Source organism: Saccopteryx bilineata, chromosome 9 (assembly GCF_036850765.1).
Source record: "Saccopteryx bilineata isolate mSacBil1 chromosome 9, mSacBil1_pri_phased_curated, whole genome shotgun sequence".
Classification (NCBI taxonomy): Eukaryota; Metazoa; Chordata; class Mammalia; order Chiroptera; family Emballonuridae; genus Saccopteryx; species Saccopteryx bilineata.
In genome coordinates this window covers 45,157,186-45,164,367 of record NC_089498.1, presented here as the reverse complement: position 1 = coordinate 45,164,367, position 7,182 = coordinate 45,157,186, and positions in this window count along the sequence as shown.

The following is a 7,182-nucleotide window of genomic DNA, read 5'->3' as shown; positions in this document are numbered from 1 at the left end:
GTGCATCAAAAGAAACAACAGAACAAAAACAATCCACGGGATGGGAGAAAATGTTTCCAAATCATAAGGTATTGAGAGTCAAAATACAGCCCTGGCCCAGCTGTTCAGCGGATCAAGTGTCGTCTTGGTGCTTGATACTTCTCTCTCTCTCCCCTTCCTCTCTCTCTCTCCTTTTCTTTCCTAAAACTCAGCAACAACAAAAAAAAACAACTCATTTAAAAATGGGCAAATAGGCCCTGGCCAGTTGGCTCAGCGGTAGAGCGTGGGCCCTGTATGTGAATCAGTTCGATTCCTACTCAGGGCACACAGAAGCAGCGACCATCTGCTTCTCCATCCCTCCCTCTCTTCCTTCTCTCTTGCTCTTCTTCTCCTAGAAGCTGGAATGGATGGAGCAAAGTTGGCCCTGTGTGCTGAGGATGGCTCCGTGGCCTCACCTCAGGTACTAAGATGGCTTGGTTGCTGAGCAACGGAGCAGCGACCTCAGATGAGCAGAGCATCACAGGGTCAGGGGCTTGCCAAGTGGATCCCAGTCGGGGTGCATGCAGGAGTCTGTCTCTCTGCCTCCCCACCTCTCATTTACTTTTTAAAAAATGGGCAAATAGAGATCTCTCTAAAGAAGATAAACAAATGGCTAACAGTCATATAAAAAGATACTAAACATCACTAATCATTAGAAATGCAAATTCAAACACTATGGGCCACTCTTTATTCTCTGGCTCCCCTAGTGGATACTAGCTAATGATTAGTGGCTTGCATGCCGGTTTGAGGAGGTCATTAAGAGGACATGACTGGCCTGACCTGGTGGTGGCGCGGTGGATAGAGCGTCGAACTGGGATGTGGAAGACCCAGGTTCGAGACCCCGAGGTCGCCAGCTTGAGTGTGGGCTCATCTGGTTTGAGCGAGGCTCACCAGCTTGGACCCAAGGTCGCTGGCTCCAGCAAGGGGTTGCTTGGTCTGCTAAGGCCTGCGGTCAAGGCACATGTGAGAAAGCAATCAATGAACAACTAAGGTGTTGCAACGCGCGATGAAAAACTAATGATTGATGCTTCACATCTCTCTCCGTTCCTGTCTGTCTGTCTGTCCCTGTCTATCCCTCTCTCTGACTCACTCTCTGTCTCTGTAAAAAATAAATAAATAAAATTTAAAAAAATTAAAAAAAAAAAAAAGAGGACGTGACTGCTAGTTGACCCTTGAGCTGGACCTGGGCAATCAGATGCTCCTCATCCCCTCCCCTATCCTTGGAATGTACTCCTGCCCGTTGTTCCCACAGTGGGAGCTGTTCAAAGGACAGAGCCTTGAGAGAGAACGGTGATGTTGAAATCACCTGGATGGTACACGTGACTGAGCCTAGAAAAGGACTCTCTAAACTTTTAATATCAGAGGCTCAGTGGATAGACTGTGGGCCTGGCATATGGATGTTTCAGTTTGATTCCCAGTCAGGACACATAGGAGAAGTGACCATCTGCTTCTCCTTTATCCCTCTCTTCATTCTCTCACTCTTCCCCTCCTGAAGCCAGTGGCTTGAGTGGTTGAAGCGTGGCCCTGGGAGCTGAGGATAGCTCCATTGGAGGGAGTGTGTCAGCCTCATGCACTAAAAATAGCTTGGTACTTGAGCATTGGCCCCAGATGGCATTGCTGGGTGGATCCCAGTCAGGGTACATGTGGGAGTCTGCCTCACTACCTCCTCTCCTCTCACCAAAAAAGAAATGTGGCATGCAGGTATCGAGATCTACTTATCTTGCAGCAGCTAAAGAGAAACCTCAAAAATTTCCTATTTATTAAATCTGCCTCCTGCCAATCTGGTATGGGCTGCCTCTTTCGTGGTCTCTCCATGCTCTCTGTGTACAGAAGCCAGTTTGTGAACCAACAAGGCGAAAACCTTAGGGCCCTGGCCTGTTTGCTCAGTGGATAGAGCACAGGATGTCCTGGGTTCGATCCCTGGTCAGGGCACACGTGAGAAGTGATCATCTGCTTCTCTTCCCTTCCGTCTCCCCCTTCTCTCTCTCTTTCTCTCTCAAAGCCAGCAGCCTGATTGGTTCGAGGGTTGGCCCTGGGCACTGAGGATAGCTTGGTTGATTCGAGCATGGGCCCCAGACAGGGGTTGCTGGGTAGATCCTGGTCAGGGGACATGCAGGAGTCTGTCTCTCTATTTCCCTTCCTCTCAAAAAGAATCAGAGATAAGAACTTGTCCATGGCCCCACACCTAGGAAATGGGAAAGCCCTGATTTGAACCCCAGCTGTCTGTCTCCTGAACAATGTGTGCTCCCAACCTATAAACTCTCACCTGTGCTGAGAGAGGATCTAAGTCAAAACTTAGCTCTCAAGGGTGGGAAATTTATGTGCCTTGTTCACTGCTGAATCCCCAGTGCCTGGAACACAGCCTGACACAGAGTAGTACCCAATAAGTATTTTCTGAATGAATTAAAATAAAGCCTGTAGCCTAACCAGGCGGTGGCGCAGGGGGTAGAGCGTCAAACTGGGATGCGGAGGACCCAGGTTTGAGACCCCGAGGTTGCCAGCTTGAGCGCGGGCTCATCTGGTTTGAGCAAAAGCTCACCAGCTTGGACCCAAGGTCACTGGCTTGAGCAAGGGGTTACTCAGTCTGCTGTAGCCCCATGGTCAAGGCACATATGAGAAAGCAATCAATGAACAACTAAGGTGTTGCAACAAAAAACTGATAATTGATGCTTCTCATCTCTCTCCGTTCCTGTCTGTCTGTCCCTATCTATCCCTCTCTCTGACTCTCTCTCTCTGTCTCTGTAAAAAAAATAAAATAAAATAAAAATAAAATAAAGCCTGTATGTTCAACCAGTTTGTTATTATTATTAAATAAATAAGTGACATCATGGTACAACTACTTTGGAAAATAGCTTGGCCATTTTTATTTATTTATTTATTTAGTATTTTTCTGAAGTGAGAAGCAGGGAGGCAGACAGACTCCCGCATGCGCCTGACAGGGATCTATCCAGCATGCCCACTAGGGGGCGATGCTCTGCCCATCTGGGGCATTGCTTCATTGCAACCAGAGCCATTCTAGTGCCTGAGGCAGAGGCCATGGAGCCATCCTCAGCGCCTGCACCAACTTTGCTCCAATGGAGCCTTGGCTGTGGGAGGGGAAGAGAGAGAGAGAAAGGAGAGGGTTAAGGGTGGAGAAGCAGATGGTGGCTTCTTCTGTGTGCCCTGGCTGGTAATCGAACCTGGGATTTCCATACGCCGGGCTGACGCTCTACTGTAAAATTTATTGATTGATTTTAGAGAGAAGAAGGGAATGAGAAACATTGGTTTTTGTTTTTCTATCTATTTATGCATTCATTGGTAGACTCTCGTATGTGCCCTTTCTGGGGATCGAACTTACAACCTCAGCTGTGTCAAGATGCTGCTCCAACCAACAGGCTACCTGGCCCTAACAATAAATAATTTTTTATTATATTATTATTATTATTATTATTATTTTAGTGAGAGGAAATAGGAAGTGAGACGGACTCCCGCATGCTCCCCCACCAGGATCCACCGGGCAAGCCCACTAGGGGGTGATGCTCTGCCCATCTGGTACTGTTGCTCCATTGCTCAGCAACCAAACATTTTTTTTCTTTTTTTTTTAGCGCCTGAGGTGGAGGCCTGGAAGCCAACTCAAACCAATTGAGCCGTGGCTGCCAGAGAGGCAGTGGTGGGCCGGGGGGTGGGGTGGGGTCCACGGGGGTGGAGAAGCAGATGGCAGCTTCTCCTGTGTGCCCTGCCTGGGAATCGAACCCAGGACTTCCACACGTTGGGCCAATGCTCTACCGCTGAGCCAACTGGCCAGGGGTGGCAAGAAATAATTTTTTTAAATTTATTTTAAAAAAAACAACAATGTGCACACAAAGACTTATACACCCAATGTTCATATTACCTTTATTTGTAATTGCCAAAACTAGAAACAACTTAAAGTCCATCAATGGGTGACTCAGTAAACAAACTGCAGTGACTTACACAAACGATTCGATGCAATGGAATAGTACCCAGAAATAAAGAGTGAATTCCTATTCAACATGTATGAATCACAAAATAATTATGTTGAATGAGGCCCTGGCCAGTTGGCTCACTGGTACAGCGTCGGCCTGGCGTGCAGGAGTCCCGGGTTCGATTCCTGGTCAGGGCACACAGGAGAAGTGCCCATCTGCTTCTCCACCCCTCCCCCTCTCCTTCCTCTCTGTCTCTCTTCCCCTCCCACAGCCAGGGTTCCATTGGAGCAAAGTTGGCCCGGGCACTGGGGGTGGCTCTATGGCCTCTGCCTCGGGCACTGGAATGGCTCTGGTTGCAACAGAGCAACACCCCGGATGGGCAGAGCATCGCCCCCTGGTGGGCGTGCCAGGTGGATCCCGGTTGGGTGCATGTGGCAGTCTGTCTGACTGCCTTCCCGTTTCCAACTTCAGAAAAAATACAAAATAATAATAATAATAATAATTATGTTGAATGACAAAAAAGCCAGACATGAGAATATGTGGTACATAATCTCATCTTAGAAAAGGAAAACTAAAAACTTACAGATACAGACGACAGTGTGGAGATTGTAGGAGGGAAAGGGGGTGGGGTGAGGTGAAGGAGAGTAGAAGGGGGATGGATGGTAATGGAGACTTGACTTGAGGTAGTGACCACACAATTCAATATACAAATGATGTATTATAGAATTATGCACCTAAAATTTGTATAACTTAATTAATCAGTGTCACCCCAATAAATTCAATAAAACATAAAAAAAAAAGAAAATGAAAACTAACCCATAATGACAGGAATCAGATCAATAGTTGTCTAGGGATATGTGTGTGGGCTTACCAAGAGACATGAGGAAATTTTTGAATGATGAATATGTTCACAATCTTGATTGTGGTGGTGGTTTAATGGGTTTATCTATAAGTCAAAACTCACTAACTTGTACACTTTAAATATGTGTGGTTCCTTATGTCAGTTATACCTCAATAATGCTGGGTGGAAAGTGTCACAAATGCAAAACGAAACTGCGAATTTTTCATCTACTAGCTGGCTTTACCCAGTGACCCGGAAGGCAATTTGAAGCCCAACAAACCATGAAGCTATTTCCACTTTGAGCCCTGAACAGGCTTCAAATAAAAAAGAAAGAAAAAAGCCTGACTTGTGGTGGCGCAGTGGATGAAGTGTCGACCTGGAAATGCTGAGGTTGCCGGTTCGAAACCCTGGGCTTGCCTGGTCAAGGCACATATGGAAGTTGATGCTTCCTGCTCCTCCCCCCTTCTCTCTCTGTCTCCTCTCTCTCCCTCTCTCCTTTCTAAAATGAATAAATAAAAAATTAAAAAAAAAAAAAAAGAAAGAAAAAGAAAGCTGACCTCTTTCTACTTTTGGGCTTGTTACATTTCTCTCCTGAGCCCCTGAGCCCACAGGGAACTGATTTTTTTTTTTTTCTTAAGTGAGAAGCAGGAAGGCAGAGAGACAGACTCCTGCATACATCCCAACCAGGATCCACCTGGCAAGCCTCCTATGGGGCAATGCTCTGCCCATCTGGGGCCATTGCTTGGCAACCAAGCTATTTTAGTGCTTGAGATGAGGCCATGGAGCCATCCTCAGCACCCAGGGCAAACTTGTTTCAACCAAGTCATGGCTGTGGGAGAGGAAGAGAGAGGGGCAGGAGGAGGGAGATGGGGAAGGGTGGAGAAGCAAATGGTCACTTCTCTTGTGTGCCCTGACTAGGAATTGAACCTGGAACAACCACATGCTGGGCTGAACTCTACCACTGAGCCAACCAGCCAAGGCCTTTCTTTATTTATTATTATTATTATTAAATTTTTTTTTTAGTGAGAGGAGGGGAGGCAGAGACAGACTCCTGCATGTGCCCTGACCAGGATCCACCCGGCAAACCATCTGGGGCCCTTGCTCCACTGTAACCAGAGCCATTTTTTAGTGCCTGAGGTGGAGGCCATGGAGCCATCCTCAGTGCCCAGGGCCAACTCCCTCCAATGGAGCCCTGGCTGCAGGAGGGGAATAGAGAAGGGGGGAGGCGGGGAGAACCAGATGGGCATTTCTCCTGTGTGCCCTGACTAGGAATCGAATCCGGGACATCCACATACTGGTCCAATGCTCTATCACTGAGCCAAACGGCCAGGGCCAGCCAAGGCCTTTTTTTTTTTTTTAATTTAGAAGTTAAATTTAATGGGATGACATTGATCAATAGAGTACATAGGTTTCAGGTAAACATTTCTATAGTATTTGAACTATTGATTGTGTTGTGTGCCCATCACCCAAAGTCAAATCATTTTCCGTCACCATATATTTATCCCTCTCTACTCCCCTCCCCCAGCCCTCTCCACCTGTTAACCACTTCACTTTGCGACCAATTTCTTGACTGGGGGAAGAAAAAATGAAACTATGTATAAGGAAAACGCAGTTCAACAGATAACACGGTTGGCCCCTGCAGTCACAGGTGGGAAGGCAGGGTGCGTGATGAAGATGCAGGAGAGTGGATGTGGTGGAAGGTGGCTATGGTTCTCGGGCAACAGGAAGGTCCCTGTTGAGAGTGAGGATGAGGAAGGAGCTGTTAGAGTTTAAGAAGGTCTATATGTCATCTGGGAAAGTCAAGAGACAAAGGACATAGGCAAATCTGCTGGTCAGCATTGTGGGTCTACTCCAAGTCAGTGGGCATGAATTTAAGGTGAGACCAGTTAGCATGGGTGCATATTTTTCTCCAAACACAGTCCTTTGCACAGGTGCAGACATATGATAGGTGGAGCCTTAGATTTAACAAGGATTGTGGTTTCGCCAGATGAGTAGGATGAATGGGTGTATACGGAGTGTGCGCAAAGTGTGGTCATAATGGTTAGGTATTTATCTATATGACGACAATGAGGGGCCTTAGGCAGTGGTGGGATTCACCCAGTTCGCACTGGTTCAGCAGAATCGATACCTAATTTTTTGTTGAGTTTGGCGAACCAGCTGTTAACATGGCACTTGTAATCGGGGTTCTCTCTAATGTGGATGCCTAGGCAGCCGCCCAATGTGGAAATCACAAATTTACATTCCTTATTATTTTTTAACGTTTATCTGCACAATAGCGTATTCTAAGCACCTGTACTAACGTTCAGTCTGTACATAGGTGAAAAAAAAATTGCAAGTGAGGAAACTAATCAAGAAGCAATATGGAAATATCTTTAATAGTGTATTGTTTTTTGGTCAGGT